Source organism: Oncorhynchus keta, chromosome 17, assembly GCF_023373465.1.
Source record: "Oncorhynchus keta strain PuntledgeMale-10-30-2019 chromosome 17, Oket_V2, whole genome shotgun sequence".
In the NCBI taxonomy this organism is placed as follows: domain Eukaryota; kingdom Metazoa; phylum Chordata; class Actinopteri; order Salmoniformes; family Salmonidae; genus Oncorhynchus; species Oncorhynchus keta.
This window is the reverse complement of record NC_068437.1, coordinates 53,410,672-53,425,671: the sequence shown is the minus strand read 5'-3', so window position 1 is coordinate 53,425,671 and position 15,000 is coordinate 53,410,672. Positions and strand designations below refer to the sequence as shown.

At 44.2% G+C, this 15,000-nt stretch overlaps 1 protein-coding gene across 2 annotated transcripts in view; it reads left to right on the top strand.

Moving 5' to 3' along the window:
* LOC118382422 (cGMP-inhibited 3',5'-cyclic phosphodiesterase 3A-like) overlaps nt 1-15,000 on the top strand; it is a 251,175-nt gene that overhangs the window by 117,800 nt on the left and 118,375 nt on the right. The window lies entirely within an intron of this gene.

Here is a 15,000-nt window from a genome sequence, read left to right as displayed (position 1 = left end):
GGAGCTGGCAGACTATTCCCTGTAGGGACCTCCATGTCCTCTATATACTGGAGCTGGCAGACTACTCCCTGTAGGGACCTCCATGTCCTCTATATACTGGAGCTGGCAGACTACTCCCTGTAGGGACCATGTCCTCTATATACTGGAGCTGGCAGACTACTCCCTGTAGGGACCTCCATGTCCTCTATATACTGGAGCTGGCAGACTATTCCCTGTAGGGACCTCCATGTCCTCTATATACTGGAGCTGGCAGACTACTCCCTGTAGGGACCTCCATGTCCTCTATATACTGGAGCTGGCAGACTACTCCCTGTAGGGACCTCCATGTCCTCTATATACTGGAGCTGGCAGACTACTCCCTGTAGGGACCTCCATGTCCTCTATATACTGGAGCTGGCAGACTACTCCCTGTAGGGACCTCCATGTCCTCTATATCCTGGAGCTGGCAGACTACTCCCTGTAGGGACCTCCATGTCCTCTATATACTGGAGCTGGCAGACTACTCCCTGTAGGGACCTCCATGTCCTCTATATACTGGAGCTGGCAGACTACTTCCTGTAGGGACCTCCATGTCCTCTATATACTGGAGCTGGCAGACTACTCCCTGTAGGGACCTCCATGTCCTCTATATCCTGGAGCTGGCAGACTACTCCCTGTAGGGACCTCCGTGTCCTCTATATACTGGAGCTCATTATCTCAGTAATCACTTGTTTCCTTTAAATCTGGGATTTGCTTCTCAGCAAAATGGCAGCCCAGCTGAGGGACGGTCTAGGGGAAATTTAACCACTTTGAAATGCCACTTTTGGTTGAAAATGAAAAGTTAGATTTTTCAAGAGTCAGTAGGGGGTGTAATACCATTAATATAAAGTAATAAAACATGTCTTTGAGCATCACATATTCTACGTTCATGACAGCGTTTCCTGGACACTCATTAACTCGCCAGCCCTCTGTGGTTCTGCACTACACGGACACACAGGGAGACAGGGACACCGTGCGCCACCACATCTGGGACTGGGACTAGGAGTGTGTGTGTGTGTGTTTGTGTGTTCTGTGACTTCTGGGAAAGCCTCACTTACTGCTTCACACTCCCGTTCTCAGGTCCCTACAGATGAATGTGTAATGCTTACACACACACACACACACACACACACACACACACACACAGACACACACACACACACACACACACACACACACACACACACACACACACACACACACACACACACACACACACACACACACACACACACACACACACACACACACACACACACACACACACACACACACACACACACACACCATTGTACCATTCCCTGTGGCGGTCCACAGCTTTCTGCATTCCCTGTCTGACAGCCGAGGGACCTTGGTGAATACCGTCTCACAAAGCTACCGTTTAATAGTAGAATGACTGTCTGACACCCTGTCTCTCTATCTGGGACAGACCGGAGCTCCTTCCAGGAAGCACAGACTTGCGTATGCGTATCACTCCACCTAGAGGACAGGTATGGATGGAAGAGGTGTATCACTCCACCTAGAGGACAGGTATGGGTGGAAGAGGTGTATCACTCCACCTAGAGGACAGGTATGGGTGGAAGAGGTGTATCACTCCACCTAGAGGACAGGTATGGGTGGAAGAGGTGTATCACTCCACCTAGAGGACAGGTATGGGTGGAAGAGGTGTATCACTCCACCTAGAGGACAGGTATGGGTGGAAGAGGTGTATCACTCCACCTAGAGGACAGGTATGGGTGGAAGAGGTGTATCACTCCACCTAGAGGACAGGTATGGGTGGAAGAGGTGTATCACTCCACCTGGAGGACAGGTATGGGTGGAAGAGGTGTATCAGTCCACCTAGAGGACAGGTATGGGTGGAAGAGGTGTATCACTCCACCTAGAGGACAGGTATGGGTGGAAGAGGTGTATCACTCCACCTGGAGGACAGGTATGGGTGGAAGAGGTGTATCACTCCACCTAGAGGACAGGTATGGGTGGAAGAGGTGTATCACTCCACCTAGAGGACAGGTATGGGTGGAAGAGGTGTATCACTCCACCTAGAGGACGGGTATGGGTGGAAGAGGTGTATCACTCCACCTGGAGGACAGGTATGGGTGGAAGAGGTGTATCACTCCACCTAGAGGACAGGTATGGGTGGAGGGTGGACAGAGAAGAAGAGGGAAGAGAGGAGAAGATGAAGATGAGAAGAGAGGAGAAGAAAGACGAAGGATAAAACATGTTTGATGTTTCCCCCCTCTCTGTAGAGGAACACATGTGGTTCATTAGATCTATAGCCTGACAGGGGTTTCAGACACACACTGCCCTCAACTTCAACTCTATACTCCTGACAGAGTTTGTGTCTGGACTATATATGTATCGTGCTCCGTCTATAATTTATAAAGGGTTGTAGAATCAGTAGGGAGGTGATTTAAAACCACACATTTCACCAATGACTCACTGGCTGTTGGTTTATCGTTGGTCCTGGGAGGGTTTTTGATGGGGTTGTTAATGTCCTGGGTGGGGATGGAGTGTTGGGGTGGTGATGTGTGTGGTCTGCCTTTAGATAGCACTGATAAAACTCAGGTGTTACTCAGTGTGACCGGTTTAACATTCTGAACCTGACATCTCACTCAGGTGTTACTCAGTGTGACCGGTTTACATTCTGAACCTGACATCTCACTTAAAAGGGGAACATGCTTTGCAATCTTCTGGTACATTTTGTAAATCATGTCATTGTATGTTGATATTTTGATTATCACTAAACGATAAACATTGCATTGGAGCCTGCAAATGCTTTCAGTGTATAGTATTTACAGGGTACCTTTCCAAACTATTGTAAATCACACTTCACCGTTCTCCCATAAAACACATGTTTTTCATCCTGAGTTTCTTTTCATCTCCTTTTAAAACCTGGATTCCTTTCTCATGGTCAAGTAAAACATTTTTATATTATTCAACTGTTCATTAACTTTAAAAAGCTTTTCCTGACGTAGATTGTCTCCTCCAAAAGAAATATGAGTGTTCCAGTCAGATTTACGGTGTAGTAAATAGCTTAAAATCAGACCTGTTAGCAAAGACAATTGGAGAATGTGTTGTGTAAAATGTAGTGCTTTCAGAGTTCATCAGTTAACTCAAGTAAACTCTTTTGTTAACACATTTCTTTCAAAATCTTGAATAATCACATTGTCCCGAAAGTATTCAAAATATGTATTTTTAAAATTGTACCTTTATTCAACTAGGCAAGTCAGTTAAGAACAAGTTCTTAATTTCAATGACGGCCTAGGAACAGTGGGTTAACTGCCTGTTCAGGGGCAGAAAGACAGATTTGTACCTTGTCAGCTCGGGGGTTTGCAACCTTACGGTTACTAGTCCAACGCTCTAACGACTAGGCTACCCTGCCGCTGAAAACATCCAAAATAGATCATCTATACAGCTGAATACATCATCTATACAGCTAAATACATAATCTATAGAGCTAAATACATCATCTATACAGCTAAATATATCATCTATACAGTTAAATACATAATCTATAGAGCTAAATACATCATCTATAGAGCTAAATACATCATCTATACAGCTAAATACATAATCTATAGAGCTAAATACATCATCTATACAGCTAAATACATCATCTATACAGTTAAATACATCATCTATAGAGCTAAATAAATCATCTATACAGCTAAATACATCATCTATACAGTTAAATACATCATCTATAGAGCTAAATACATCATCTATACAGCTAAATACATCATCTATACAGTTAAATACATCATCTATAGAGCTAAATACATCATCTATACAGCTAAATACATCATCTATACAGCTAAATACATCATCTATAGAGCTAAATACATCATCTATACAGCTAAATACATCATCTATACAGTTAAATACATCATCTATAGAGCTAAATAAATCATCTATAAAGCTAAATAAACCATCTATAAAGCTAAATAAATCATCTATAGAGCTAAGTACATCATCTATACAGTTAAATACATCATCTATACAGTTAAACACATCATCTATAGAGCTAAATACATCATCTACACAACTAAATACATCATCTATACAGTTAAATACATCATCTATACAGCTAAATAAATTGTGCTTTATCAATTGACCTTCTTTTGCTAACCGTTACTTTGGACAAAATCTACAATTTCAACAAATAATTTGACAGCCATAGTATAATGTGGTTTGTCTGTCTGTCTGTCTGTCTGTCTGTCTGTCTGTCTGTCTGTCTGTCTGTCTGTCTGTCTGTCTGTCTGTCTGTCTGTTGTACTCTCAATCTCATTCAGGCCCCTCCTCAATGCACTAAAATGTAATTCATAAATGCTACAGAAAGTCTTTATGACGACACATAAATCAGTAATACTGTTTCCATTTTGGTAATGAAGAGTACAGCTGCAGGATATATCCATGCAGCTAACGCAGGCCGAGTTCCCCGAATCACCCGAGATGATCAACATTACAGGAGCCCTGCTCTCTTTCCTTCAATATCATAAAAGTCTCTTATATGAGGCATGAGGACATGACATGGATATGAGATTTCCTGCTTTCTCTTGACAATGGATTTATTTGGATGATCTAATCGGTAATAAGCAGATAGATGACTTGCGAGACTTGGCATTTGTACTTCCGTTCTATCTAGAAACTGTACGAGAGCACCTAGCCTCGTTTGTGTGTATTTTCAAATCATATCAGATGTTATTTGTCACATGTGCCCAATACAACAGGTGAAATGCTGACTTTACAAGCCCTTAAAACCAACAATCCAGTTCAAGAAATAGAGTTAAGAAAATATTTACTAAATAAACTAAAAAAAAAAAAGAAAAGTAACACAATAAAATGACATAACAATAACGAGGCTATATACAGGGGGTACCAGTCCCAAGTCAATGTGTGGGGGTTGTTCAGCAGTCTTATAGCTCTGGGGTAGAAGCTGTTAAGGAGCCTTTTGGCGTGTCTATGTGTAGATCTCTGATGGGCTAAAAAACAATAGCCTCGGTGCTTCCCATGATTCAAGGTAATGGTTTCGACATTATGATTTGTGAGGTGAAATTCACAGTGTCGTAACCCATTTATTCTGATATAACTAGTTTTAATAGGCAGTTGAATTGGCCGGAAACTACTAGAATTATTGTGTAACACATCATTTTTATTTAAACTGTGAAACAAAACCACACAAAGTGGAGCCATTGGCAATTTCTGAGGAGAACAGAGTAGTCTCATAAAAACTTGCTTCTCCAGTCCTCCTCTCCTCTCCTCTCCTCTCCTCTCCTCTCCTCTCCTCTCCTCTCCTCTCCTCTCCTCTCCTCTCCTCTCATCTCATCTCATCTCATCTCATCTCATCTCATCTCATCTCCTCTCCTCTCCTCTCCTCCTTACTCCTCTCCTCTCCTCTCCTCTCCTCTCCTCTCCTCTCCTCTCCTCTCCTCTCCTCTCCCTCTCCTCTCCTCTCCTCTCCTCTCATCTCATCTCATCTCATCTCATCTCATCTCATCTCATCTCCTCTCCTCCTTACTCCTCTCCTCTCCTCTCCCTCTCCTCTCCTCTCCTCTCCTCTCCTCTCCTCTCCTCTCCTCTCCTCTCCTCTCGTCTCATCTCATCTCATCTCATCTCATCTCATCTCCTCTCCTCTCCTCCTTACTCCTCTCCTCTCCTCTCCTCTCCTCTCCTCTCCTCTCCTCTCCTCTCCTCTCCTCTCCTCCCTCTCATCTCATCTCATCTCATCTCCTCTCCTCCTTAATCCTCTCCTCTCCTCTCCTCTCCTCTCCTCTCCTCTCCTCTCCTCTCCTCTCCTCTCCTCTCCTCTCCTCTCCTCTCCTCTCCTCTCCTCTCCTCTCCTCTCATCTCATCTCATCTCATCTCATCTCATCTCCTCTCCTCCTTACTCCTCTCCTCTCCTCTCCTCTCCTCTCCTCTCCTCTCCTCTCCTCTCCTCTCCTCTCATCTCATCTCATCTCATCTCCTCTCCTCCTTACTCCTCTCCTCTCCTCTCCTCTCCTCTCCTCCGTCTCATCTCATCTCATCTCATCTCATCTCCTCTCCTCTCCTCCCTTTACTCCTCTCCTCTCCTCTCCTCTCCTCTCCTCTCCTCTCCTCTCCTCTCCTCTCCTCTCCCCTCTCCCTCCTCTCCTCTCCTCTCCCTCTCCTCTCATCTCATCTCATCTCATCTCCTCTCCTCCTTAATCCTCTCCTCTCCTCTCCTCTCCTCTCCTCTCCTCTCATCTCCTCTCCTCTCCTCTCCTCTCCTCTCCTCTCCTCTCCTCTCCTCTCCTCTCCTCTCCTCTCCTCTCCTCTCATCTCCTCTCCTCTCCAATCCTCTCCTCCCCAGGCCTCAGAAGCACTAGCTGGTCTGACTGGCCCATTAATTCCTAATGACTCTGAAGGGTGCAGGCAGTCCAGAGGTGGGTAACCAGGACTTGGGTTTGGATAGCTCTGTGCCTCCCTCCCTCTCTCTCCAGCCATACTCTAGGTGTGGGAAGTCAAAACCTTTAAGGCCAAAAGTCTGCCAGGGTCTATACTGAAAATGAAAATAGTTTAGAAAATATAATATAATAATATTACAAGTAGGGAATATATGCAATTATATAACCATTTGTACTTAGCTCTTATTTAGTGGCCCATTGAGAAAAAAACAATGTACGAAGATAATGATAAATCGCTAAATCGCTAATGACAGCACAAGACAATACTAATAATAAGAGAAATAGTGTCTCCCATTAATCAACAGGACGTGTCAAAATAGACACAGGTGATATTTAGGTGTCAGTGAATTCGGAGACCCAGTTTCAATGCACGTTTAGTTTTGGCCAATATATTCAGCCCAGTAGATCCATTTCAGCACGCATATGACATTTGTGCTGCTACAATTAATGAAGCTTTGGATTTTGTTTTCTTGACTTATACTCGGGTGGTCAAAAAAAAAAAATGTTAGTATTGGTCGTGTTGCCACAACGTGCACAGTGGCCACACTTGTAATTACCATGGGGGGCCTGGGAGCAAAGTCCCATGCTTCTTGGGTAGCTGAAGGGCTGTGTGTAACGGACTAGGATAAATCAAATGTGAGGATGGGCCATTGTTTCAATACAATGGATTTGACTTGCACATGGGCTGTACTTCGTGGAAAAACACATAAGTGTGTGGGGGGGTAGGTTTTGAGATTCAGCATCTCCATAGCACGGGTACGAGTCTGCTCAATGACATTCAAATCATACCCACGTTGCAGGAACCCGGTGTGCATATCATTAGCTCAAACACCGTGTCTGTGCTACAGTTACAGTCAGAGTCGTAGGAATTGACCCACCAGGTATGTCCTGTTTAAGGAGTAGCGGGTGTTTACGGTCGGCCCATAAAAGTACCTTCCTACTCTGCAGCGTACAGATGATAATAGACCTTAAGTTATTTTCTTTATTACTGTGGATTTTAAGATTCCAAGAAGTCTGTTTTCCCCCAGACTTCTCTGTGCTGTAATTATTATTTTACCTTTATTTAACCAGGCAAGTCAGTTAAGAACAAATTATTATTTTACCTTTATTTAACCAGGCAAGTCAGTTAAGAACAAATTATTATTTTCAATGACGGCCTGGGAACAGTGGGTTACCTGCCTGTTCAGGGGCAGAACGACAGATTTGTACCTTGTCAGCTCGGGGATTTGAACTTGCGACCTTTCGGTTACTAGTCCAACTCTCTAACCACAAAGGCCACCCTGCCTGAGTTTTGGGTCAGATAATGTAATATAAGGAATAAACCCTGTGAGGTCAGTGCAGTTCCAGTAGGTATATTTTCCAAATGGTGACATCCTGGAAATATGGGTTTTTGTGGACGTCAACAAATGAAGGGTCTCCTCCCAGTGTCCCCATCAATAAATGTGCATAGCTAGGAGTGAATGAAGCTCCTATCGCTGTCCCTAAAAAAAATCTGTTGGTAGAAACTGCCCGTACATTGGAAGTAATTTGATGTGAGGGCTTTTTCAGAGAGAGACAGAGTAAAGCTAAGTGAGAGACAGAGTAAAGCTAAGTGAGAGACAGAATAAAGCTAAGTGAGAGACAGAGTAAAGCTAAGTGAGAGACAGAGTAAAGCTAAGTGAGAGACAGAATAAAGCTAAGTGAGAGACAGAATAAAGCTAAGTGAGAGACAGAGTAAAGCTCAGTGAGAGACGGAGTAAAGCTAAGTGAGAGACAGAATAAAGCATAGTGAGAGACGGAGTAAAGCATAGTGAGAGACAGAGTAAAGCTAAGTGAGAGACAGAGTAAAGCTCAGTGAGAGACGGAGTAAAGCTAAGTGAGAGACAGAATAAAGCATAGTGAGAGACGGAGTAAAGCATAGTGAGAGACAGAGTAAAGCTAAGTGAGAGACAGAGTAAAGCATAGTGAGAGACAGAGTAAAGCTAAGTGAGAGACAGAGTAAAGCTAAGTGAGAGACAGAATAAAGCTAAGTGAGAGACAGAGTAAAGCTCAGTGAGAGACGGAGTAAAGCTAAGTGAGAGACAGAATAAAGCATAGTGAGAGACGGAGTAAAGCATAGTGAGAGACAGAGTAAAGCTAAGTGAGAGACAGAGTAAAGCTCAGTGAGAGACGGAGTAAAGCTAAGTGAGAGACAGAATAAAGCATAGTGAGAGACGGAGTAAAGCATAGTGAGAGACAGAGTAAAGCTAAGTGAGAGACAGAGTAAAGCATAGTGAGAGACAGAGTAAAGCTAAGTGAGAGACAGAGTAAAGCTAAGTGAGAGACAGAATAAAGCTAAGTGAGAGACAGAATACAGCTAAGTGAGAGACAGAATAGAGCTAAGTGAGAGACAGAGTAAAGCTAAGTGAGAGACAGAATAAAGCTAAGTGAGAGACGGAGTAAAGCTCAGTGAGAGACGGAATAAAGCTAAGTGAGAGACGGAGTAAAGCATAGTGAGAGACAGAGTAAAGCTAAGTGAGAGACAGAGTAAAGCTAAGTGAGAGACAGAATAAAGCTAAGTGAGAGACAGAGTAAAGCTAAGTGAGAGACAGAATACAGCTAAGTGAGAGACAGAATAAAGCTAAGTGAGAGACAGAATAGAGCTTAGTGAGAGACAGAATAAAGCTAAGTGAGAGACAAAATACAGCTAAGTGAGAGACAGAATAAAGCTAAGTGAGAGACAGAGTAAAGCTAAGTGAGAGACAGAATAAAGCTAAGTGAGAGACAGAGTAAAGCTAAGTGAGAGACAGAATACAGCTAAGTGAGAGACAGAATAAAGCTAAGTGAGAGACAGAATAGAGCTTAGTGAGAGACAGAATAAAGCTAAGTGAGAGACAGAGTAAAGCTAAGTTAGAGACAGAATAAAGCTAAGTGAGAGACAGAATAAAGCTAAGTGAGAGACAGAATAATGCTAAGTGAGAGACAGAGTAAAGCTAAGTGAGAGACAGAATAGATTTAAGTGAGAGACAGAGTAAAGCTAAGTGAGAGACAGAATAAAGCTAAGTGAGAGACAGAGTAAAGCTAAGTGAGAGACAGAATAAAGCTAAGTGAGAGACAGAGTAAAGCTAAGTGAGAGACAGAGTAAAGCTAAGTGAGAGACAGAATAAAGCTAAGTGAGAGACAGAATAAAGCTAAGTGAGAGACAGAATAAAGCTCAGTGAGAGACGGAGTAAAGCTAAGTGAGAGACAGAATAAAGCTAACTGAGAGACAGAATAGAGCTAAGTGAGAGACAGTGTAAAGCTAAGTGAGAGACAGAGTAAAGCTCAGTGAGAGACAGAATAAAGCTAAGTGAGAGACAGAATAAAGCTAAGTGAGAGACAGAGTAAAGCTAAGTGAGAGACAGAATAAAGCTAAGTGATTGACAGAATAAAGCTAAGTGAGAGACAGAGTAAAGCGAAGTGAGAGACAGAATAAAGCTAAGTGAGAGACAGAATAGAGTTAAGTGAGAGACAGAATAAAGCTAAGTGAGAGACAGAATAAAGCTAAGTGAGAGACGGAGTAAAGCTAAGTGAGAGACAGAGTAAAGCTAAGTGAGAGACAGAATAAAGCTAAGTGAGAGACGGAGTAAAGCTAAGTGAGAGACAGAGTAAAGCTTAGTGAGAGACAGAATAAAGCTAAGTGAGAGACAGAGTAAAGCTAAGTGAGAGACAGAGTAAAGCTAAGTGAGAGACAGAATAAAGCTAAGTGAGAGACAGAATAAAGCTAAGTGAGAGACGGAGTAAAGTTATATGAAGGTAAGATAACCTCCGGTCTAGTGTCGAAGTGTGTGTGTGTCTATATGTGTCCCAATGTGTGTGCTGTGAGAGAGTGTGTATTTATTTCCCCTCTACCCGGCCCCTTCTCTTTGGCAGCTCACCTCGGCCCCCCCTCATCCCCCCGGCCCACCTCGGCCCCCCTCGGTTCCTTACAGTGATGACGCAAATGAATCACACAGACTGACCCCCACGGGCCAACCTCTAAAACACTATCCAGCTAGAATAAGAAACACATACACGTGTAAAGGACGTATCGCCACTTATTCTGGAACTTAAGGGATCTCTGCCTTGCAAATACCCCAGACTGCCTTCCTCACGCGTCTGAGCTGATTGTGCCACCGCAAAAGCTAGCGAATGAAGCGACGCAAGCAGGACACTTCAGACAGAGGAGCCACACATCCCCATGTTCTACACATGAACTCGTGCACGCACGCACACTCACGCACGCACACACACACACACACACACGCACGCACGCACATACACGCACACGCACACACACACACACACACACGCGCGCACACACACACACACACACTCTCAATGTAAAACATTAGCCCAGCATGAATATGAACGACTCTCAGGCCTCTGGTTCTTCCAGATGTGTGTACAGTGGATCCCACATACAGTTGAAGTTGGATAGTTTACATACACCTTAGCCAAATACATATCAACTCAGTTTTTCACAATTCCTGACATTTAATCCGAGTACAAATTCCCTGTCTTAGGTCAGTTATGTTCCCCCCTTTATTTTAAGAATGTGAAATGTCAGAATAATAGTTTGAGATAATTATTTATTTCTGCTTTTTTTCTTTCATCACATTCCCAGTGAGTCAGAGGTTTACATACACTCAATTAGTATTTGGTTGCATTGCGTTTAAATTGTTTAACTTTCCGGGTAGCCTTCCACAAGTTTTCCAGAATAAGTTGGGTGAATTTTGGCCCATTCCTCCTGGCAGTGCTGGTGTAACTGAGTCAGGTTTGTAGGCCTCCTTGCTCTCTTTCAGTTCTGCCCACAAATTTTCTATAGGATTGAGGTCAGGGCTTTGTGATGGCCACTCCAATACCTTGACTTTGTTATCCTTAAGCCATTTTGCCACAACTTTGGAAGTATGCTTGGGGTCATTGTCCATTTGGAAGACCCATTTGCGACCAAGCTTTAACTTCCTGACTGATGTCTTGAGATGTTGCTTCAATATATCCACATAATTTTCCTTCCTCACAATGCCATCTATTTTGTGACGTGCACCAGTCCCTCCTGCAGCAAATCACCCCCACAACATGATGCTGCCACCCTCATGCTTTTTGTGTTCTTCGGCTTGCAAGCCTCTCCCTTTTCCTTTCAAACATAACGATGGACATTTTGGCCAAATAATTATATTTTTGTTTCATCAAAGCAGAGGACATTTCTCCAAAAAGTACTATCTTTGTCCCCATGTGCAGTTGCAAAGCTTAGTCTGGCTTTTTTATGGCAGTTTTGGAGCAGTGGCTTCTTCCTTGCTGAGTGGCCTTTCAGGTCATGTCGATATAGGACTCGTTTTACTGTGGATATAGATACTTTTGTACCTGTTTCCACCAGCATCTTCACAAGGTCCTTTGCTGATGTTCTGGGATTGATTTGCAGTTTGCGCACCAAAGTACGTTCATCTCTAGGAGACAGAACGCGTCTCCTTCCTGAGCTGTATGATGGCTGCGTGGTCCCATGGTGTTAATACATGCATACTATTGTTTGTACAGATGAACTTCAGGCGTTTGGAAATTGCTCCCAAGGATGAACCAGACTTGTGGAGGTCTTCAATTTTTTTTCGGAGGTCTTGGCTGATTTCTTTTCATTTTCTCATGATGTCAAGCAAAGAAGCACTGAGTTTGAAGGTAGGCCTTGAAATACATCTACAGATACACCTCCAATTGACTCAAATGATGTCAATTAGCCTATCGGAAGCTTCTAAAGCCATGACATCGTTTTCTGGAATTTTCCCAAGCTGTTTAAAGGCACAGTCAACTTAGTTTATGTAAACTTTTGACCCACTGGAAATGTGATACAGTGAATAATCTGTCTGTAAACAATTGTTGGAAAAATGACTTGTGTCATGCACAAAGTAGACGTCCTAACCGACTTGCCAAAACTATAGTTGGAGAAATTTGTGAAGTGGTTGAAAAACAAGTTTTAATGACTACAACCTAAGTGTATGTAAACTTCCGACTTCAACTGTATATGTGTGTGTGTTGACTGTCTTAGTGCTCGACCTTGAGCAGGTTTGAACAGAGGAAGAAGTAGCTAAGCCTGGAACATCCACTGTCACTTGGACAAGGGCCAAGATGGGTCAGAATTGGTTTGATTTGGATTTAGTGCTACTCGCTCTTTGAGATGTGGTATTACTCAGGTCCCCCCTGCATTGTGTTGTTATCATGTTTTTATGTTGGCTATCACTGTTCTGTTGTTGTAATCTTTGCAAATTTGAAAAAAAAAAATCTGATAAATAGCAACAACAACAAAAAGGATAGGAAAATCATGGCCTGACCAGAGGTGTGGTGGCAGAGGTACCCTATCTCCTCATACTGTGCTAATTATGTGAAATAGTGCCACCTGCAGGTTAAAGACGACATTGCACCTGATTTTCTGTAACAATTTTTTTAATGTATTTATTTTTATTTATTTAACTAGGCAAGTCAGTTAAAATAAAAATCTTATTTGCAATGACAGTCTACCCTGGCCAAACCCTGACAACACTAGGCCAATGGTGTGTAGCCCTATGGGACTCCCAATCACTGCCAGTTGTGACACAGCCTGGAATTGAACCAGGGTCTGTAGTGATGATTCTAGCACTGAGATCCAGTGCCTTAGACTGCTGTGCCACTCGGAAGCTCAAATTACAGGAAACTAACACACACACACACACAAAGGTACACACACACACACACACACACACACACACACACACACACACACACACACACACACACACACACACACACACACACACACACACACACACACACACACACACACACACACACACACACACACACTTGTGCATGAACGTACACGTACCCACGCACACACACAACGGGTCTCATTAGCCTACTTCCAGAAGTGTAAGGACAGAGTCCATACAGTGGTAGATATAGAACATCATTGTAGTTCTGATCATATACCCATGACAATTGTGCTGTCATGTGTTGCTGCCTTGCTATGTTGTTGTCTTAGGTCTCTACTTATGTAGTGTTGTGTTGTTTCTCTTGTTGTGATGTGTGTTTTGTCCTATATTTATATTGTATTTTTGTTTATTTTTTCAATCCCAGTCCCATGTCCCCGCAGGAGGCCTTTTGCCTTTCGGTCGGCCGTCATTGTAAATAAGGATTTGTTCTTAACTGTCTTGCCTAGTTAAATAATAAAATAATTTTAAAAATCCACATATACCAGACTGTAACAGCCCTATAGTGTTAAGTAAGACAACCTTTTATCTCCTGGCCTAGCTGTAAGAGTCAGCCCCAGACCAACCTTTCATCTTCTGGCCTAGCTGTGAGAGTCAGCCCCAGACCAACCTTTCATCTTCTGGCCTAGCTGTAAGAGTCAGCCCCAGACCAACCTTTCATCTCCTGGCCTAGCTGTAAGAGTCAGCCCCAAACCAACCTTTCATCTCCTGGCCTAGCTGTGAGAGTCAGCCCCAGACCAACCTTTCATCTCCTGGCCTAGCTGTGAGAGTCAGCCCCAGACCAACCTTTCATCTCCTGGCCTAGCTGTGAGAGTCAGCCCCAGACCAACCTTTCATCTCCTGGCCTAGCTGTGAGAGTCAGCCCCAGACCATCCTTTCATATCCTGGCCTAGCTGTGAGAGTCAGCCCCAGATCGACCTTTCATCTCCTGGCCTAGCTGTGAGAGTCAGCCCCAGAGTCAGCCCCAGACCATCCTTTCATATCCTGGCCTAGCTGTGAGAGTCAGCCCCAGATCGACCTTTCATCTCCTGGCCTAGCTGTGAGAGTCAGCCCCAGATCGACCTTTCATCTCCTGGCCTAGCTGTGAGAGTCAGCCCCAGATCGACCTTTCATCTCCTGGCCTAGCTGTGAGAGTCAGCCCCAGATCGACCTTTCATCTCCTGGCCTAGCTGTGAGAGTCAGCCCCAGATCGACCTTTCATCTCCTGGCCTAGCTGTGAGAGTCAGCCCCAGACCATCCTTTCATCTCCTGGCCTAGCTGTGAGAGTCAGCCCCAGATCGACCTTTCATCTCCTGGCCTAGCTGTGAGAGTCAGCCCCAGATCGACCTTTCATCTCCTGGCCTAGCTGTGAGAGTCAGCCCCAGATCGACCTTTCATCTCCTGGCCTAGCTGTGAGAGTCAGCCCCAGACCATCCTTTCATCTCCTGGCCTAGCTGTGAGAGTCAGCCCCAGATCGACCTTTCATCTCCTGGCCTAGCTGTGAGAGTCAGCCCCAGATCGACCTTTCATCTCCTGGCCTAGCTGTGAGAGTCAGCCCCAGATCGACCTTTCATCTCCTGGCCTAGCTGTGAGAGTCAGCCCCAGACCGACCTTTCATCTCCTGGCCTAGCTGTGAGAGTCAGCCCCAGATCGACCTTTCATCTCCTGGCCTAGCTGTGAGAGTCAGCCCCAGACCATCCTTTCATCTCCTGGCCTATCCTGGCCTAGCTGTGAGAGTCAGCCCCAGATCGACCTTTCATCTCCTGGCCTAGCTGTGAGAGTCAGCCCCAGACCATCCTTTCATCTCCTGGCTTAGCTGTGAGAGTCAGCCCCAGATCGACCTTTCATCTCCTGGCCTAGCTGTGAGA